The sequence below is a fragment of the Aphis gossypii genome, chromosome X, assembly GCF_020184175.1.
Source record: "Aphis gossypii isolate Hap1 chromosome X, ASM2018417v2, whole genome shotgun sequence".
Taxonomy (NCBI): Eukaryota; Metazoa; Arthropoda; class Insecta; order Hemiptera; family Aphididae; genus Aphis; species Aphis gossypii.
In genome coordinates this window covers 11,052,971-11,076,568 of record NC_065533.1, presented here as the reverse complement: position 1 = coordinate 11,076,568, position 23,598 = coordinate 11,052,971, and the positions used below count along the sequence as shown (strand labels likewise).

Genomic DNA, 23,598 nt, shown 5'->3' with positions numbered 1-23,598 from the left:
ACACTTGTTATGCATTATCAGTTTCGTTAAGTTAGATAAATTAACTTTAATATAAAGTCTGTCCTATACTTCCCGTATCACCCTTAAAGTTCTAAACTAATAAATCAATATATTTAAATGCTACATTTTTTTTTAATTTATTAATAATAAAAATCCTATTGATTTTAATATATTTTTTAAAAAATTCAATAGGTTTTTTCATAAAAGATCACTTATGAGATTTGGTTTTTTAAATTTTCTAGATAAACATTTTTTGATTGTTTTAAAAACATGTTCAAAATCATAGCTATTTAAAAATGTAAAACTTTAATTAAAAAAAAAAAAAACGATTTTGAAATTTTTGGAAAAACATTTGTAACATTTGCCAATTAACTAGAATTTTCTCACCGAAAGAAAAAACTAGAATTCGCGTAAAGTATATTATATTGGTTTGCCTCGGTGATATGGGAATTCTTGGATGTAGTGTAACGTTCTATATTATAATAATAGTTCACAATACAAAATTGGTTCTGCGGGTGAATATAAATTTGCATGTAGTTGCGTATATACGTTTGTAAGACTGCAGAAACAACATATGCGGGTGAAATCTCAACTTTAGTTCATATTATGTTATGATGAAAATGTTAAAAAAAAAAAAAATAGTAGTTACAAAGGAAATCTGAGTTTAAATTTAATTTAAAAACGCGGTGTTGGCTTTTAGGGGTGGGTGGAAAGCTGAGCAGCCATATAACAGTGTTGTAGATCTCTCCGAGACCTGTACCTCGCAATGATAATTAATCTTTAAAACTCCCTCGTAAAATGATATTCCTAAATGATATATATACCCTATTTATATATATTATATATATGTATATAACGATATGATCGACTCTGACGACTATATAATATAGTGGCGCGCGCGATAATGAGACTGCGGCCGAGAACAATGTAATATACCGAACGTACAATAAGGGTAGTTGTGGTGGCATATTATAGGAAAACGTCGTACATGGTTAGGAAAAACGGGGAAAAAAAAAAAATAACTCATTTTTACCGCGAGTACCGTTGGACGGGGGGAGGTGGTCGTGAAATGAAAAAGAAGAGAAAACTCGGCGCGTAACGAAAACTGGCTGACGCGAAGTGGACGACGACGACGACGACGCGGACGGAGGGAGCGAGACCGTGCAGTCGGTGCGGTTTTCGGGCGTCGCGTCGGCGGCGGCGATAGGCGCCAGTCGAGTCCTCCGCGCGCGAGCGATCCTCTGGCGGCCGGCCGGCAAACTACGGCGCGGCGCGATATGTGTGTGCGTGTGACGGTCGGCTAGCGGGCGGGCGGGCGGGCGGGCGGCAAGTTATCGCCGACCGAGCGCCGGCGGACGGTGGCGGAGCGCGCCGCCGCCGCCGCCGACGACGACGGTGGCGCTCCGCCCGGCGGCGATATAAACCACGGGCGGCCGAGTCTCCGCTCCGCCGCCACCGCCGCCCACGCGCTACACCGCTCGCGCCCGCGTCGTCCGCGGCGGCATAATATCGTTTCGTCTGTCGTCGTCGCCGTCCGTCCGTCCGTCCGACCGTCGTCCCTCACCCGCCCGACACTCGGTCGCCTCGCTCGCCATCGCTCCGGCCCTCCCGCCGCCGCCGCCGCCGCCGTCACTGCCGAAACCGCCGCCGCCGCGCCACTCGACGTCGTCGCAACCCGTACACGAGCGCGGACCCGCCACGCAGACCGCGCGACAGTCCGTCTTACGACTACAACTGCAGCAGACCATTGCCACGAGCGTTATACGCCTATAGCGCGGTACAATAACACTGCAGCTCGCCACCGCCGCCGCCGCCACCGCCACCGCCACCACCACCGTACACACACACCCTCGCGTACAAGCTGCCCGTCGCCAGACACCCGACAGTCGTCCCCCTTCTGTAAGCCCCCCCGAATAGTAAGAGAATTTTTTTTTTTTTTCGATAAATTTTTTATCCGAAAAAAATTCGCGGTACCGAAAATTTTTGGAAAAAAATTTTTTTTTCTCCCCTCTCGACTTTCGATTTTCTTCTCAGCTCTCCGCTAGGCGTCAGTATTTTATAAATTTACACGCATTTATACACATATTATATCATTACACTTTTTTCGTCCGCCCGCGAGAACCGGTCCCGTTCAGCCGCCGCGGTACTGCACCCCACCGCCGTCGCCGCCGCCGCCGCCGCGCAGCAGCCACCGCTGCACCGAACAAGACTCCGATATATAAATAGGTAAGTACGAACAATATTATTTTATCACGTTATTATTAACATACATATATATATATATTAAATATTAAATTAACCGCCTACGACAGTATTATATTATTCTTAACACGAATAAGGGACGCACAGCAACCGTGTATAAATAATAAATTAAACTCGTTGTGTAATTTTATAATAGATTTCAATTTTCCGTCTTATCTCGCGGCACGGTTCGTGTGAGTGGTGTGTATATGTTTTTATTACACGGATTCTGATAAAAAGAAAAAAAATTCCATAATAGTTCTCACGAAACAAACATTATTGTCGTTTACAAGGCTTAGATAACAACGCCGGTTGAATGAAAAATTTTACCGTTTTCCCATTTTTCGCTTCGATCATTTTTAACGTCTGCAAATCTATAATTAAAATTTTTTATGTTAAAATCGGTGGGGAGGGGTTGAGACTTACGTGCATCACGCTACTATTTATAGGTAATAGTTGATTGCGATTAGGTATACTATAACTATTATACGCACACGGATAATGAGACGGTGGTAAACCATAAGTCATTAAAAAAAAAAAATACTGCCTATTTAATTTTAAAAAAAGTCTATAAAAAAATGTATATTCGCACTATTTGAGAGGCCTCTGACTCGTATATTAGGTAGGTATAAGTATACAGGTACTGTTTTTAGTTTTACAATGGAAATAGTGGAATCCCGTAGTATTATAATATACACCTATTATAAACCGTATGTATACATTTATTATACTTTATTAACTTTTATTGGAATTTCCCCGTACAATCCAAACCACTCATACGTGAATACGTTTAGATTTAAATTAGGGTCTAATCTCAAATTCCCAGCTCGTGTTCGGCGAAACATTATTATTTAATTTTTTTTTTCGGAATAAATTCGATGCAATTTATTAAAAGTATAGTACACGTATTATACGTTTGTAATTTAACGTAAACTCGCCAAAATCGTCATTCTCGACAACTGCATTTATACATTTAGGACACGCACCGTATGCAGCCGAGCACAGCAAATTATTTAGGTACTGCTGCAACGTACGGTTTGAATGGTTGAGTTTAAAATAGCAGTTAAAAGTTTGAAAAAAATTATCGGTGACCTATATAGTATTTTATTATTATTAAACTTTGGCCGACTATAGGAAGTTAAGCTCCAGAATATATATTTATACATATAATTTATATCGAGTAATACATCCTACACACACGAACGCACACTACAAACTTCTATAATATGTATAGAAAATGATTTAGGCCGTTTCAATACCGAGCGGAGTAACCCCATTTTTTCTTTTGCTTTTGGCAGTATTAAAAAAAGAAACGTTTTAGAACGTTCTCAAAATGACGAATTACCATGTTATACCGTAGTAAAATAATTTTTGCGATCTAACTGCGCTTTTTGTGGCACTACGAACATTAATTAATTATCAAATAATAACTTAATATAAAAACAGTTCCCTCCCTAATTACACTATGAGGATTAGATTTTTTGAATTAGACGTGTGTACGGAAATGCTAAAATTATATTTGTATAAAATTTATCATTTATTTAAATCATTTTGTTAAAAATATATATTATGTGTTATTTATTTATTATGTATAGCTACAGTTTAAAGTTGTTTAAGGATAGCTAAACAATATAGGTAGGTATTTACTCGTATATTATGTAGGATAATATGCTGAGGGAAATGTTCGTCAGTCATTTCATGGTCGCCGCAGCCGCTATTCCTTTTTACTTCCATCTCTATATATTCTTCCCCTGAAACATTCACCCCAATTCAAAATTTTGATAATTTAGTATTGCTCACTTCCTTACCAATGTGGTGGTGCGATCCACTTTTCTGATTAATTTCTGAATGGCCGAATTGTCTTAACCGATATCAATCAACAGAATTGATTGTGTTGTTAACCCTCACGGATATTATTAGATGACCAGTCGTATTACGGGGGTGGTTATGTGTGAATTTAATATCAGAAGATATCTGTTTAATGAAACGTGAGCATAAGCTTTTATAGCCTCCACCGATCACCAAATATTTTAACAGTAAAAAAATAAAGTATAATATGGTTTTTAAAACAAATGAATGACACATACTTCAGCAAGACGGTTCGTTTTTCATTTTTATTAACTATACTAATAAAGATAATATCGACTTTAAGTATAATTATATTTTATAAGGTGCCTTACCTATATAATTAATGTCAAAAGATAATATTTTTTATACGATAGCTAAAAAAATATAGGTAGGTACTGCAGGGCGTGTTTATTCGTCCAAAACGTTTTTAGAAGACTATTGTTTGCTATTCGGTAATTATAACGATACTATAATAAATGATTATAAAAATTAATTAATTATAATAGCCAATAGGTAAATGATTTGTATGTTATAAATTATTATTTATGAGGTAAAAAAAGAGAAATTATATTAAAAAAAAAAAATAGCTATCTATTTTGTAATATATTTAGGCTTTTTAAATTCCTTAAAGACATTATGTCAAATAAAAATAGCTTCCATATTACCATAATTAAATTATTTCTAACATTTTTGGAACGCCATAAGTGTAAATTGTCTGCAGATACTTTGACTTATATGTAATGTAATATAGACAAGAGTAGTTTTTATCAAATTTCCCACATAATATCTATAATATAACAATATTATTTACAAACTTTAATTCAGCCCTTAAAATTCTTTTTTTAATATGCTAGGGCTTGTAGAATTAAAATTCATAATAATACATTAATTCACCCAAGAATCGAATTTATATATGTATATAAATGCATTATTAAAGCTATTTCAAATCGTACGTTGAAAATAAATCACAAAATTATCGAACCATTTACTAAATTCACATTAAGTTCTACTAAAATATGGTTCATCAATTTATTGTTATCATAATAATATATTATACACATTATTTTTTCACATTAGTCTAATTATTAATTTATTAATGCTAATATTAAACGGAAATTGTAATTATATTTAATTTATCGATTAAACTTTATTACTTTATAATGATTTGTCATTTAGGATTATTATTCTTTTACTGTGATGATTTATAACAAATTTTTACAAAACACAAATACACCATAATTTTATAAAAATATTTCAAAATAATAGAATACAACAAGCAGTTAAGCGTCAGTTAAGAAACGTAGTTTTGTATTTTTATGGTATTTTAATCATGGAATTCGCTTTATAGCTTACAAAAAGTCAATTTTAAATTGAATTTACTCCGGAATTCACTAAGTGCTCTAACTTCTGATTGTATTCCTCAAAGAAAAATCTTTTACTTTATCTTCTCAAACGGAACAGTTGTAAGATAATATTTTGAATTATTTACTGGCTCGTTTAATTAATACTTTAAAAGCTTCTTATTTTATAAATACTTATCGGTCTTGTGTAATATATTATACTAAATTAATATAATAAAAGATAAATGGTTATTAATATATTTAATTGTATAGTGTATAGTGTATACGTAAATCATTACTGTCTGTATGCCAAACTATAGCATTTCGCATTACAAAAGTAGGACGCAAAAGATTACAATATTATTTTATTGTTTGAGTTCCTAAAAAATAATTGAACATTTAAATAAGCGTTACTATTTCATTAATTTAAATTTTTAAAAAAATGAACAGTTTTTTTTTTTTTATCGGTGTTTACTTTTTAGTTCATCCAAACAATTTACCATGCAAATAACTTGGGTAAAAAAACTGAAAGCGCCACTAGAAAGAACGCAGTAAACCCAAACTTTCCAGTAATATATGTACATATTAATATTTACGACGTATTTCCAGTGTCGTTTAGTTTCAGCGTGACTCATATACGCACAAGGCACACACACAAAGAAATACACGCATAAATGTATGTATATTGTTTATTTACTATTTTTATGCATCGTGTACGCAATATACTTACGTGCGTATATGATATGAACGAAATTATTAAAACGTTTTTAAATCTCTTAAACGGCAGAAATATAGAGTTGTCAGCGACAATCGTCTTGGCATGAGCGTCTGTTGTCCGTTCTATTCATCGAGGAAAACCATAATTCCTATTGTCCTTGATGAAAGAAATGTTTTATGCGAAACGTTCGAGCGATTTTTTAAAATATAAAATCAAGTCAAACCGTACATAATATCGGTGTAATCGCCGAGCATCGAATGAAATATAGTTAGGCTTCACTGCCAAGACTGCAGTATAATATGGCATATAATATGCCCGAATGCAGTAAAAACAAGCAACGTATCTTGTTTTTGCAAACATTTGTGTTTTATTTATTTCTTCGGTCATAACCATTTTCCTCCAAATTATAGATACCATTTTCTTACACGGTCGTTTTCTTCTAAAAATCAATAAGACTCGCTTTCGTTTTACCTTCGTGGTTGACGTTACCCCCCCCCCTTCTAAAACAAAAACAAAAAAAACCTATGGTAAATTCAGTTTGGCCCAATTTGCATAAACTATTTTTCGAATCCTTTAACGATAACAAAATGTAAAACTTTGAAATTTCAATATTGTAGATTTTTTTTATTTCGTCTCTTATTTTGAATTAAATTATCTCCTTCAGTTATTGTGTAAGTGGGTCTGCGACAGTACTACTAGTATTTAAAGCAACACTACGTGAACTACTGAACTTAAGTATAACGCGAAGACGGTACACGCACTGCAACATGCGATTATAACGCTCTGTACAGCAGCTGTTGAACGCCTAATAATGCCCATTAATGTGAGTGAGAGTCGATAAATAATAATAATGTCATTATTCAATGCTACTCGCGGTAATGGTAAATACGATAAAACGCGGGTGGGAAGTTGGTCGGCGAGGGGAATACAAAAGCATTGCTGTTATTCTTCTCCGCAAAATCATATAAATTACAGTATTCCGTTTTATCGTTTAAATTCTAATAATGTCCTTAACGGCGTTATATTATACCGACGTATTTAAAAGAAAAAAAAAATTCACGAACACTAGGTTTGTCAGATCGTATACATGCGCTGTGGGATTTATATTATATACCTATATTCTATAATACGGCTTTGTTTTTCGAGTTAAAAGATTCCGTCGGGGCGGGATGATGCGGTTCGGAAGAGATAGAGAGAGACCTGACTACTGTGCGCTGGAGTGACACGAGGATGAAAAAAAAAATAAAATAAATAAACGACAATAGACCATTTAAAATTCACGAATGTTAAAAAAAACCTTTATTCAGATTCAAATGGTTGAAGACCGACTGACCGTCCGTCCATGGAACAACTTGGGTAAAAAAAAAAAGTAATAGTGTCTATGTGAAAAAAAAGTATGAATAAACAAGTTTAATATTGATATTGTTACTTATTGTGTTGTGTATATAAGCATAGTGTAGAATGCAAATAAAACAAGCGTATAATATTATTAGAACAAATAAATAATATTGTTTCACACAATATTATTACTATTATCGCTGTTACCGTTGATGTAGTTTTCTTATTCGCTGCCGAACAAATAACACACTTCCTAGCTTTTATCGTTTGTATGAATTATACAAAAATTGTAAAAGTCAAAACCAGCAACGAATTACAACAATAATAATACACTACCTATAATATCGTGTTTACACGACTAAGTGTATCAAAATGTGACCAATTTAGCGCTAACCGAGCTTTTTTGTGCGTGCTAATACAATCTCGTGATTATTATTTATCTCTTTCTCTCTCTCTCTCTGAATGTTTTACCCGTATATCCAACCCTAATTAATTAACTCGTAGATTCGGATCTGCTTTTGATTCATGAGGCACGGTGTCGAGATTAAACAACGCTCTCGTTTAATATGATAACACGATATCAGTTCATCGATTTTGAATAACGGTGAACACGGGAATAATAATAACCCGTTGTTATACTATTACTATTAATGTTATTCCACGTCATCCTGTACTTCTACGTGACATTTGTTGGAAATAAAATATAAACATTTTCGCTTATATCAATGGTGCAACGTTATAATGTCTTCTTGCTATTTATTGAAAATAATAAAATATGTGTAGTGTGTACCCTACAATGGTATTCGTTTTTATTCGCTTGTTGTTATTAATTAATACATTATATTGTGTTTATTTTAGTAGATAAGAAATAATAAGTACAATAACAGCAGTGTAGTAATATAATAAGTGAAACACATTTTATTGTTTTTGGTTTTATTATTTTACTGATTTTTAATGATAACAATACATAATAGTTCAAAACACAATATAAATTGTATTTGAAAACTTGATCGACTTAATAAATCTTTTTCAAAAATTCTAAATTTTCTATTAAACATTGAACCTCTCGAAGTCTTTATCTAAATCATCCAAGCAAGTACTTACACTGCGTTTTAACGGGGAAAAAAATTGTATCGGAAGTTTGTAGGACTTTGAGAAATGTCCTTAACGAGTCGCTCGCGCTGCCTCGTCAATAACAATAATATAATACGAAACGGATTATTATTGTATTACTGCCATCACGGTACAGAAGCTTTCCAGCCAACACTGCACAGTATACACACACAGCTGACAATACACGCGTTTATTTAACCGAACGGGATATCAGAATTGTACGCAACGAAAATACGACCGATTTTGAACATTATTGTCATAATAATGTGACTAAAAAAATATTATTGGCGTTGCCTTTTTCCCCATTAAAAAAAAAAAAAATAGAGAATATCTGAGAAAATCGTGGGAAATGGTAGTAGTGAAATAATAAAGACAACCATTATAATATTGTAGTCTCTCTTGCTTATTGAATATTATATTACATATTTACTGTTTGCGTATAATAACGTTATGCGCATACTTATACTTAATACTTAAGTGTATATGTAGAATAACACGTATGAATGGGTATCGTTTGTGTGTTCGCGTTCGAGTGAAACAAAAACGAACTTAGTGCAAAGTGAATTTTGTGTCTACCCTATAATATTATATTAATAATAATAATATAATAATATGCGAGTGAGATATAATAGTTAAAAATGACTTTGCTGTATGAAATAGCACTGTACTTTAAGCCTTTTGCGGCGTCGGGATCGTCATAAATAAATCGACGAACGCCGCCGAGGGAGGAAGTAGTTTTGGAGAATTTTTTTCTCTCGTTTATTTATTCTTTCTTTTCCCCCGACTCCTATTTCTTATCTCTACAGTATCCTGTTAAAATGCCACGTAGCGAGTTGTATAATATTATTATGGCGGCGGCGTCATTTCAGTATTTTTGCCAGAACATGATTATATATAATATTGTGATCTATATACGTACATTGTGTACGTCGTACGGTCATACGGTTTTTTCTCTCCGATTGCTTTGTACAGAGTGATCATTTTGATTGTGATAACATCGATTTCGTCCGAATACGGCTACAACGGACGAATGCAGAGTGGTGCACTGTCCAATATGATATAATAGAGTAAAAAAAAGCATACCCCAGTGAAACGGTAAAAAAAGCTTTTTTGTTATATATTCCCTATATACTCTATATAGCCTGAAGATATATTATAATTATTACATTGCGAAGAGATTACATTTTTTGTTGTTGAAAACAACATTGGGTTAGGTGAAAAATGTTGTCTGTTGAAAATAATATACTATTCACAACATGTAATTTGTCAACGATAAAAAAAAGAATTAGTGAAATGTTCCGGAAAAACGAAAACTGTTATCGATTCGGACAGATTGATGACGAGTAGTGAAGAGGAGTCAAAGGGAGGCGAGTGTGTTAATAGTAAATATTATGTAAAATTGTGTATAATATTTTTCATGGTTGATACAATAACATGCATTATTTATGACACTTGCCAAAATGCCATCTCGAGATGTTTACGAGGGCGTACGGCCGTAAAATTGATGGGGCATTTTAACGATTTGGATTTACGCCGACAACACGTCATATTAATATATTATACAATATTAACAAACTACAATATTACATATGACCACCTTCTAAAATGTATATAAGGCAGTCTGATCAGGACCACGTGAGTTTTTATTTTATTAATATTCACACTAAGATAGACCCTGATATCTGAAATAGGTCGTTGTTTAGGCCATGATATTTTTTCGAAAATGTATATTCACTGAAATTATATGAGATTGTCTGAGATGAGAACTAATTAAAGAAAAAAAAAATCAAATTTAGCCAATTGATATAAGCGAAATAAAATGTATTGAATATTGTTTATTTAGAACTGTCGTCGTTTTACTCATACAGCTGTACAAGTATACAATTTTTTTTTTTTTTAAGAAATGTCTCGAGAGGTAAGAGGATATTCCTAGTGGCTCACTAATAGTATCACGTGTCTTAAAAATACGGATTCTTTGATATACCTAGATAATATACTAATACATGAAACGCAAGTTTAATTTTTTTCAAATTGGCTGTATGATGGTTCTTGAGCTTGATGTAATTATTAGGTATGTTGTCGTAGCGTTATTGTTTCCGTAGTCGGCGTGTGGCGTCGTGGGTATAATAATATGTATAATTATATAATATCTATTAATTATTTAATCCGTTAGCGCTCCCGTTGTTATATTATTACAATACCTATGATAATATAATATGTATACATCCGGATTAGTTAAGACAGACGACGCGGTCAACACTGCCACAACACTACATAACTCTTGGTTCGTAACCAATGGCGTATGTTAAACGAGTGGTTTGTTCAGATTTAAAGCTGTACATTATACGCGTTACACGTAAACGAGTCGTAAGGTATTTATCTACCGTTCTATATGTCGTCGTTGCCGTAACGTTGTCGATAGAATAATAAAAAATCGTTGATCAAGAGGGGATGCTTTTTTAGATTTTAATATAATTACTACAAATTGCAAACTTTGCGGGTAGTTATTACGATTGCAATTTACACTGCAATAATATATAATGTTGTTTGATAGTTGTGTACGTTGTTATGGACGAATTTCTGGATTTTAATTCAAAATCGGCACGCGACTTGTGCAAACTCGAATTCTGCAGGACACGGACTCGCGTGTATAGACCAAATCATATTACCTATATATATTATGTAGTAGGGACACACAATCCCGCGTGTTTGGCGCACGACTCTTTTGCAGTCGAATAAAATTTGAAAAAAAAAAAGCAATCGTCCGCGGCGAGCGGCGGCGCAACACGACGGCGGTCGCCAGCAGCAGCTGCAAGTCGGTCTAACGTTTTTAACGGCGGCGTCGGCGGTCTTGGCACCCGGTGCGCGCTCCCATCGCGTCTCCACCGCGAGCGGACAGCGGCGGCGGCGACGGCGGCGTCGGTCGTGGGCTAGGCGGGCCGGGAGGGCAGACATAGGCACGTCAGGTAGAAATAAAACTAGGAGCTGACGGGCGAGCACAAAAGACGAAAATTATTCTATTATTGTGCGCGCAAAAAAGTTAGTATATTTACGAATGCGACACGACGGCGCGTATACAATGTTATAATATTATTATTATTATTATTGTTGTAATCGCGGATTCTTTCGTCTATTCACTAGCGTATAATATAGTAGTCGTGTACCTATTTAACGTTGCGTAATGTGTGTATTGTATATCGTATATACTATGCGATTATTTATGTTACTTTGTCTTACACGTTTTACGAGTGCCTCGATCCGAGACTCGAGTGTACGCGTATAGATATGCAGAGTATGTATATATTATAATGACGAGAAAATCGACACGCACCAAATAATAATATTGTCACATTATATATATATTATAAACAGACGTGCGGCGTAAATTTGCTACGATTACACGGCGTGTGTGTGTATGGGGGAGGAGGATTATAACGCGTTTAACACCTATATAATGACAGCATCTCAAACATATAATCCAAAAGATTATTAATTAATCGTCAATTTATATTGATATTTGGGGACCTTAGCCTACGCCCCACTCGATTACGCTTTTAAATACGTATACTAACCGCACGTATTTAACGTACAATATATTATACATGTATATATACGTATTGTATATGCGTATAGAAATTTATAATAATATTATTTAGCAAAAACCGGCAGAGTACCTATTTAAATTATGAATAATAATTATAATTCGATTAAGTCGAAGCAAAAGAAAATAAACTTAAACGAGTCAAAGAATAATATTTGATTAAATGTTCGAAATAATAATATTGGATAAGCGTTAATTATAATAATTGCAAAAGAAAACTTAAATTTACTTAATCGGAATGTATATTTTGTTCACACTGCAACATCAATTTTATTACAGTGAATACTGATGTTGGTATTTACGAAAACCGAATGAAAAGTTATTAAATTAACACGATTTTATGTGATATATAGAAAATATTTAATTTCTCATTTACATAGGTACGGTTTGTTTAAAACTGTTAAACTTAATTGCGCTCCGATTCAACAATTTTAAAACTCGTTCGTATAATTTAAAACACCAAATATTGTTAATATGTTTATAAAAATTTAATTAAGTCTATAAAAGAACCGAAAAAAGTTGCTCGTCTTTATAAATACCTACGTCAACAAGTTCAAATTAACAAAAGTTCAAGTCAAAGTCTCCCCTTTCACTCATCCATTTGTTTGAATATCTCATATTATATTAAACAAAATACTGTACGACTTTTTTTTCTTACCTTTCGATGGCCGACCTTATCCCAATTATTGAAGTTTTATTGTATGCTCATATAATACAACAGATATCAACACAATGATATCCTATAAATAATAGGCGATAGTTATGGTTTTAATAATATTATATTAAATTGACGAGACGAAAAGAATAATGCTAAATGTATATATAATATACTGAATGAAGGATAGCCATACAGACAGTACATTATTTAAGACCTACCTTCAACGCGTGGAGTGAACGAATAATCCGCCGCCGCCCAGTGACACGTCTTTTTTACGCAGCATTTATTCATAAAGAATACCAAAGGAGGGTATATATTTCGGGATATAAACTCAATTTCAAGGGTGGATTTGAACCTAAAAATTATCCCTAAAATATGACCTTTGTTTTGCACGGTAGCACCTCTGCGGCAGTGTGAATTACGTTATCCTTTGAAACGAGACATTTTTTTTTCGTATTCGCCCCACCACTTCTCGTCCCTTTCATTATAACGTAATACTATATAATATTATGTTCACCATAGATATACTCACCGTACTATACCTACCATGTTTATAGTTTATACCTTCTGACGTATAAAAGAAAAAGCTCCGGAACGCATTAGATATTTACATAATATTGTAATTTATGGGTGTATCGATGTAAAAACATTAGTTTACGTTTTTCCGTCATAAGCTTAGGCGTACAGCGAAATGAATAACATTAGCGAGCAGTTTTGTCAGGGAGGGGGGTCAAATTTTTTATTCTGGGTATTAAGTAGGATATAGATATCCACGTCTACCATAATTTATGTGATAAAATTGCAATGTATATATATAAACAGAAATGTATAAAACTTTTAACAAATGTAGGTATTTCATTAGTAATATTATACATTATTATTTACAACTTGTGTTCTATACCTGAAATCGTATAACTTCTTTTACTAGTATGTATTTACTAAAACTAATAAAGTTTTAGTCATTTTAAAGTAGAAAATGGGCACTCAGCAGTTGTCTAGAAGTTGTCACTATATACTCACTAGTAAAGTTACAAATAGTTGTAAAGGGACAAGTAGATACCGAACGTAAGAAATATTTGATATCGATCACAGTGACAGATTTAACGGTCGTTTAGTCGACAAATGCAGAAGGGAGAAGAGGGGTCTTCGCCAATATTTTGTTTTTGGGCGCACCTAAATTACAGCGAAAAGGGCAAAGGTTTTACTATAGATATATGTATCAAGAGTCTCACGATTGCACAAGGCACCTATTTGTTTTTTTTTCACAAACTATATCATTTCAATCTTAAATCTGTCACTGATCGATAGCATATATAATAACAATAATATATCACGTATCTAATGCATATGCAACAACCTATAATATAGAGTAATAATAATAATTATTATTATTATTTTATAATATGTAACAATATAATATAATATAATATATTATAATTTTTGTTGTGTCCACCTCGATGTGTTTTAAAATGTGTTCATTATTATAATATGATCGAAAGAACGTCCGTGTGTGTCGTATAAATTATATATATATTATATATATATTACATATTTTCCACCTGCTGTTGTTATTATTTTACCCTATCCGTTCGTTATTCGATACTTCAACGCGACTAATTAATTATGAAATTTAATACAATAAGGTACTTTGAGGTCAGACAAAGACTGTTTTTTTTTTGTACATAAATAAAATTAGATAACAGTTCAATACCGTCAAATACCCGTTTCAGGCATTAAACGCTCGCACCACAGGATTCATAATTAAATTATTTCCATTCACGAACTCGCGCACCGTTTGAAAGCGAATTGTCAGTATTAATTTGGTGTAATTCCGACTGGTAAAAGCGATCAAATTCTCGTTTGACAGAAGTTGTCGCTATTTTATTCATTTTTTTTTTCGCAAAACATTTATTAACTATTTCCTGATTAGTCACGTATTTACATCGATTGAAGAAAACGGATTAAGATGCATACACATTAATGTTATAGTTATTTAAAATATGGCGTGTATAAAAAGACTGAAACTACTTCCTGCATAGGTTTATTTAGATCTCTGTAATTCCGAAATAATAAATAAAGAATTATCCACGTCCATCGTTATCTACTTATTTGCTCTGTTATTTAATTTTAAAAACACAAACACAGTTCTGTGGCTCTAAAAACCATAAGTTCGAAGGCATCGTGATATAATTATATACCGACTATATTTATAATATTGTTTTCAAAGTTCTCTTTTTGGCTGTTTCTATGCAAACAAAAAGAGAGACGCGTATTTTAATCTCTATAAACCATTTTAATATCTATTGTACTCGAAAAGTTGAAACCATTAGGCTCAGCATTATATTTATATATATTATATATTTATGTGTGTGTGTGTGTGTAACTAAAAAAAAACATAGTTCCTTTAATATTTAATCTTGGCAGAAGTTTATTTTTTTTAAATAACATAATGATTTTATATTCGTTAAAATACAAAGATTAAAAAGTATAACTGACTATTCAATATTAATTATTTTACCGTAAACCAACGGTTATTAAGATGTTATTGTTGACTGGCACAAGCAGCTATCTAGGAGTTTATCAACAAAACACCATCATTCCCAAAACTTTTTGACTCGGTAAGTGTGTTTTAATCTTTTTATTTTAACTTTTATTCTCAGTAATCAGACTTAAAAGTTTTTATATTTTAATTTTAATTTCATTCATCTCTATCAAATCAAGAATTCAAATGTTTTTATTTTTAAATGCAACTATTGTCTGTTTGGTAAAACAATGGTCGTGCAAAGTTGAATGAAATCAAAATTACACAAAACTTAAAAATCATTGTGTGAAAATGAAAAACGAAAACCTGATAAATCTGTAAAATTAATTTATAAAGCGTTATGATTTACACACACACACACACAAATAATGGTTACGAGATTAAAAAAGTGTGTTTGTAAATTGAAACTATATATTATATATTACGTATAAATGATCGTATAGTGATATTATTAAAATAATGAAAACGTATTAAGTTAACATAATACGCACAGAACCACGTCAGTATAATAATAATTAACAACAGAGTAGAAAAGTGACTTCATTAATATTTGCTTTCGTTTCGTGCGGTATATAATGAAAAACGTACATACATAAAAACCTTACAGTATATTATTATATATGGAACAAAATATAAGTCAACGCCCTGGTGCGAGGCCCTGTATATATGATGATATTATATTATACGCTGCTCGGGATATTATATTGTGACCCGTACGTCACAACCACGAGCGTATATATATATGACACGATATGCCACCTACCTCTATATGGAGGACGTGTGGCGTACAAACGCGATGTCGTTTCCGTCTCTGGTGCGCGAACGAAATCCGATCAACCGAATTAAAACCGCAATAGTGACGTAAATAGACGCCGCGGGGGGGTACCTTCTGCGCGAGGCGCCCAAGTATACGATCTCGTGGCTGTGCATTTTGTTTTTTCCTCTGACGAAAATCGACTGCAAGGTTTATTAGCCGACGATTCAATTACTTGCACGTTAGATCGATTTAATATTATACTTTTCGAAATTATTAATATACAGACAGCAATAATTATTATTGTTTGGTACTCGTGAAGCGTGTAAATCGTTTTTGGCGTCGGTTAAATGCAGTGAACAGCAGTCGCCGCGGTCATTTTTACGCGTCGCCTGAGGCGTCCAACGTTTAGTCGTCTTTACTGTCAAATAGCAGCATAATATTACTATATAGACGATATGTGCGAACACGTCGTCTGCTCATCTCCGCCCGTAGGTACACCAGATCCAAACGTTAGCAGTGTTTGGCCAGAGATCGAAGAGACGGTTTTATTCTCTTCGTATTTTGTTTTCCGGCGCCTGTGTACTATATAATAATCATATATCGTTGCAGCGTACATTATTACTGTTTAACGATATAAATAATTGCATTAATACCATATAATATATTCACCGCAGACGCGTTCGTATTTCGTACTTTTACGTTTCCGCGTACATGCCCTCCCCGTCTCGCACACTCATCCAAAACACTCGGACGACTTCCGTGCAATATTATCGTCTTGATTTATGCGCGTACGTCGTATTAAACAATCATCATCCGAACTTAATCGCGGAGAGGAAGAGCGTATATTATACGTATAATTTTACTTACATATAATACTATTGCACCGGTGCAGGCGGTCGTCTGCCGAGCGAAGAGGATCCTGAACGCCGCCGCCGCGTATAATAATATAATAATAATATAACACTGCGCGGGCATAACTTTTCGTATAACAATAATTTCCATCCGACTTCGCCTCCGATATAATTTACAGCCGCACTGCCCACACTACTCGCTGGTAATATTATGTGTGCTCGCCTAACCGCTATATGTCTGTATTAATAACACGTTATTATATTATGCTGCTTTTGTGTATTTTTGAGACTATATTCGGTTTTACGTTTTTGTGGAATTTGCGGGGAAAATCCGATCGGTGGGACAAAATACCGTTACCCGTGTTTATGCGAGATCTAAAGGATTTTATGATTGAGGAAAAATCGATATTTTTAGAACTCTTTTTTTAAAAAAAAAAAAAAGTTTTTCGTCAAAAGAATATTCATTAAAAAAATGTAAATATTTTTTTTCATTAAATACTATCGTTATAATGCTTATATATTCCAATGTAATCTCACGAATAAAATTACATTTTTTTTTCAATTAGTCGGTTGTATATAATGATTTTTGTTTAACTATGTAGTGAGTCTCTTGTCCCTTTTCCCCAGTGCATATAATACACGTACAGTGTACACGGAACCTCATCCCTGATCGTGTCCGGTCTATTTATACGATTCGTTTTCGTAGTTACCAATCAGTATCGATATCGTCATTGGTCATCGAATCGGTTGTGTATATAAATATATACATATATTTATTTATTTTTAATGTACCTACATTCGTTAGCAAGCTTGATTATTATTCGATGAATAAGTTTATTAACATTTTTTTGGTAGATAACATTGTTTCATGTTTGGGCGTATTTTAATGACCGATTGCTGCGTTTGTTTAATTACTAGGAATACGATATATTTTTCTTTCATATCGCATAAGAAGACCGGAAACATCTCCAAGTGTGTGTTCGTTTACTTGTTTATATAATACAGTTTTATGTACGTACACTCCCATCTTTACAATATTGGTTTCCGAACATCATAGGACGTATTGATCAATACTCATAAATCTGAAATTCATTTTTCATACTATAATATAATATATACATTGTATACAACACACTCGCCATAACTATTTTCTATTATTGATAAAAAAAAAATCCGTCTTTTATGAAATAATAATAGTTGACAATAAACCTGTGGATAAATTATTTCAATGACTTTTAAATTTGGTATAGCATAAATTTGTCCATGTTCAAACGAACTATAATATTGTTTTCGTGAAAACAGCTAAAACATAGTAATGTACAGCGTTTTAAAAAACGAATTTTCTTTGCTAGATGATGTTAATAATAATCACCTTTTACTGGTGAATACAATTCTATAGTATGTGTGATTTTTTTTTATTTTAATTAAATTGATAGTGTGTATCGAAAAGGGATTCAGCAAATTTAGCAATTTTCAATTATTTAGAGCAATATATATATATACGAGTTCATATAGATACATCCAGATCGACTGTAATAAATAATAATTAAGTATAGATAGGAACGAGCAAACACGTTTGTAAATACAAATTATAAAACTAGTAAATATACGAGATTTAACCGGACATTAATATCCTTTAGTAGCCAATGAACAAATAACTTTTGTTAAAACATCTCTATAACAATAAAGTATATTAGTATTACTTATTTATAAGTGACATACCTGTATACATTACATTTTGTTAATCGCATACAACTTCACTGGCCACTGGTCATGTATAGAATAAAATACACATATAGAATAAAATCAATATCCGGAAAAGTTATTTGAGGAGAATTCAATTATTTATTTATAAAATAATTATATACCATGCATGGCAATAATTGTAAAAAATACTACACACGCTAAATGTATTATATCAACAACGACAGTTACTAATTATTACTGTTTTAATTTAGGTAACTGTACAATTTTCGTTAAATAAACTGTAAATCTGACACACCCGGGGAGTAGAATTTTCAAATGAGACTCCTTATTCATTTACAGTAAATTATTAAATAAATACCTATTTATTTATTTATTTTTTTTTTAAATTAAAGTTGATGTACTCAATTCAAAATGTGAACGATTATTTCGGCATGGGGCGAGCGTGCTCGGTGAAACACCCTGTACGTATTATTATGCACAGCCGCGTAGTCGAGAGTCCAATGGAGAACGGTTTAGGATTTTATGAATTTATAATATTTAATCTCGCTGGCTGCCGCGTGCAGTGAAAATTGTTTTAAAAATGCATCGGTTAAAACGAAAACGACAAATAAAAAAAAAAAAAAAACAATTCTCGTACAGCAGGTAGGCAGGTATATATTATTTTTAAAGTGTGCGGCCGGTAATGTACTGGCTTACGCAAAAATCCACACGAATATTATCGTAGTAACAAAACGAAATAATTTGCGACGAATACGCACGATCGAAAGGACAAAAATGACGTGTTCGCACTCATGACTGTTCTAATAATAAATGTATAGTCATTTGTTACTGCTCATTACAATATTATTTGCAAACCGTAATAGTATTTTTATTTATTATCAAGGGAAGCCGACGGTCGAGTAGAACTTCTCTTCGCCACCCGCACATTAAATCGTACAGTTTTGAGTCAAAAGTGTAGCTTATTGCGTTGTTGGTGCTATCCTATATTATATGGACACGGGTATCATAGATGATTACATTAGCTATTTATTATAATACTGTGCATCATTATCTGTGATATGAGCGGATTATTTAAAATTTGTTTTCTAAAAAAAAAACATGTTGATAGGTTAAATGATAAAGTAGTAGTATTAAAATAATATGTAAATATACTCGTAATAGTATACGTAGTTATGAGTGTTTTGACGTTTAAATAGGTACATTATTACCTTGATACAAATCACGGAATTATTATTTTAAGTATTTTTTAGTATATTATTTCAAAATATATACATTAAACATAAAGTACTATTAATAAAATATTTCTCAATATAAAGAAAAATGTAAAAATACAGTTTAGAAAATCGAATTTAACTGCGTATGTCAATAAAAGGTAATACACCAATAAATATTATACGTATTCGAAAACAACATACTAACTTATTCATAAATGTCAACGTAGAAAAATATCTATAAACTATTGAATAAATTATTTTTATTGTTAAACGTTTTGGTAAATACTTTAGATTAGTAAAGTAAAATTACCAGGAACACCTTGTAGAAGTCTTGATCTTGCCAAACAGGTAATCTGAATTTAAAATGCTTTCAAACAAAGAATTATTTAAATAAAAAAAAAATAAACATTTTCCCTAAAATATAAGAATCTACTTAAACTATTATATAAGGTAGTCTCAGTTAAGTAGATCATTTCGTATATAATACGTATGTAAATACAAGGCGATTCTCCGAGCATGCTCTATCTCCATTTTCGCTCTAACAATAAATACATTTTAATAATGATTTTTGAAATTTTCAATACATCTATACCCAAAAAAGAACAATATTTTCCAATTCTTGAGATCTCAGTTATTTAAATGTTTATACTAAGGATCATAATGTCTCTTAAAAATGGTTTTACCAAAATATATAATAGATGTAATATTGGAGTTAATATTTATTATAAACGTTTTTAGAAAAATTATCCACTAAATACCTAACATACAATATAAATTAGGGAAAAATAAAAGTTTTTATTTTCGCTTACTCTCTTTCAGCAGTACAAGCAAAAATAAATAATATAAATCCAAGAATTTGAAAATAAAGTCTTAAAAATATTTCAAAATTTCAAAATCAGATTTTCATCGAATAACTGCATTTCTGACCGTTGGAGAAAAATGGGAGGTGTGCATGATTTCTAAATCTCTCTGTTTATTATGATTATTCAATTCCATTCAAAGAACATAATAAAGCTATACTCTGTATAAGCTATATTCACTGTGTGTAGATGCCAACGCGGATTTTACTCGAGCACGCCAAGCAATCCTAATACTTTATCACACTCTGCAGGAGCAGGAACATGTATCAACACCGCACACTGTCGGCGAGTACACAAACGAGACTTATATATATATAATATATATGTGTAGCTCTTACGTCGTACGTGCTTTTACAAGGTGGGGGTTCATTGAGTTTTCCCTCGAAAGACCATAGGGGGCATTCAACCTATGCCTCTAGGGCCATTTTAGACCGACCGAGCTTTTTGAACGGACCGGCCGCCATGCTGACCGATGTTTTTCTGCTCCAAGATTCCATAGCTATATATATATATATTTATCATCGTACAACCGAGTTGTTGTTATTAAGATGAGGAAAGCAATCGGGCGAATAAGGAAAAAAAATAACATTTTCCTTTGCACAATTATATACGGTGGTAGCGAAATAAAATGGGTACCTATAATGAAATGATTCATCTGTATTTTTCAATCGGATTGCATCTCTACGCGTATAGGTACACCCTCACAAAACAGTAATATCGTTTGGCCCGTGATGCCGGAAACGTATCTCAGGTTCGGTCCACCGTGAATTATAAAAGGTTGAAGACCCCGGGTTCAAAATAATTGCAATACGTTATATACAATATTTATAAAATTCTGATAGAATCTTGAAGTACGCAGTTTTTAAATTTTAATTCAAGTGTAAAATAATACCCCCGAACACGATAGGAAAATACTCTTGAAAATAAAATATACCATTAAAAATAAAATTCCTCGTTCGATACCGACGTGAAACAGATTTGCGCACTAAAACGTCCGTGGTCGTATAAATAGTAAAAAACGCAAAGTGCATTGATATCCCATATCTCTAATTTTATGTATACGCACATAAGTCGTAGGTACGTACATATATTTTTATATTATATTGTGCACACACACACGTAATACGTCATATCCGATACCGGTGAATTATTTATAGTTTTATATAACAATAAAATATTATGTATTGAACACGAGTCACTATATGTATGCTTCGGTTATTCGGTCCGTCGCGGTTGCACTATAATATTATAATAGTACCTATAATACGTATTTCGCGTTTTTCCTTCGAGAAAATTAATAATAATTATAATAATCGTAATCACATACAACTAAATAGGTGTACATACGATTTATAATCGTTTAAATATTATAATATTATGAACTCGCTCGCATACCGCACTATATTATATTATATATTTGTGTACACGCGCCGAACGACGAGTGACGCGACTATTTTTATATATCGTCTCGGGAGATCTCGTCCTGCAGCACAACATCCGACCGTACAGCACAGTGCAACTAAACATATATATATATTATAATACGAGTACGTGCACGTAAATCTCTCGTGTACACTGCACACAACACAATACGTACCGTGAACGTTCGTACGTTTATATATAGGTACTCGAATCCGGAAATTTTAATTTAAAGTTCGATCAAAAATATATATATGTACTCGGAGGTTTCATACACGACGTAAGGTATACCGTCTATATTATCGTTTGTGTGTATATACGAACGCGCAGAGATACGTCTTTTGTCGTCGTCGTCTGCCGCCCACGCACCCGCTCGTGTGCTTAAAATATATTCGTTCCCTGTGTGTGCGCGTGTCTGTATATATACATTTTATTGTATCTCGGTGCTCGCGCACTTTTCGCTTGGTTTGATGTGCACGAACCGTATGTATATTATACGTATTTTACTGCGGTGGAAACTGTACGACGACGTCGGATCCGAGTCAATCTCCCCTTTGGACACACACACACATTCCTAAGCCGGCCGATTTGGCCTCCTACTCGCGTATATATATATATATATGTATAAAAAAGTAAAATAAATCGTATTATGTTACGCGTATAGTACGGCGAAACTGCAGAGACGGCGACGATCGTCGACATGATATTATACGCGATAATAACGAAATATCGTTCAAGAGTTTGGCTCGTCTCAACTACGATACAAGTACACACCTCGTATTATACGATCGACGCAATATATATATACATATAGTACGTCACAACGATCGACGTCGTGGCAATTTTATTTCGTATTCGTTTATAATAATTGTTTATTAATTTTCGTCGTGTATAATATTATTATTATTATGATTACAAACCGTTTTCGCCCTATCGTATGTCTACACGCGCGTATCCCGCCCTTCCGCCGGATCGCGACCTCACCACACCGCCCGCTCGCAAAACATAATGTGAACCGCCGCCGCCGCTCTCGTATCACTCGTCAGTGCTTTGCGAGTGGTTTCCGACGATTTTTCTATAGTATTTTTACAGCACGTCAGTTATTATATACGTTTAGAAATAATAAATTTATGTATATATATATATATAATGATTTCAAGAAAGCCTTTTACTCGGTTCGCATCCCGTTGGACCGGAAACCCTTTCACACACTTGGTTTTCAATAGAACCCTGCTACGGCGGCGGCGGCGGTCGCGCGCCGCGACAGTGCCGTTTTCTTCGCGAAAACTATCCCGTCTGGGAGGAAAAAAAAATTTCACGGCCTCCGCACCGATATATACGAGCGCACGGCCTTTGATTTTTTTTTCCATCTTTTATTTTCGTCGCACATA

General features: G+C 33.4%; 1 protein-coding gene across 4 annotated transcripts in view; it reads left to right on the top strand.

The window, feature by feature from the left end:
• The first annotated feature begins 1,628 nt into the window (after positions 1-1,628).
• Positions 1,629-23,598, top strand: part of LOC114122537 (protein muscleblind) — a 160,715-nt gene continuing 138,745 nt past the window's right edge. For 3 of the 4 annotated variants that reach the window (XM_050207834.1, XM_050207832.1, XM_050207833.1), the window contains exon 1: positions 1,647-2,226. The gene's annotated coding sequence lies outside the window, so the exon portion shown is untranslated. Of the gene's footprint in view, positions 2,227-23,598 lie in introns of all 4 variants that reach the window. The other variant, XM_050207835.1, reaches the window with a different exon arrangement.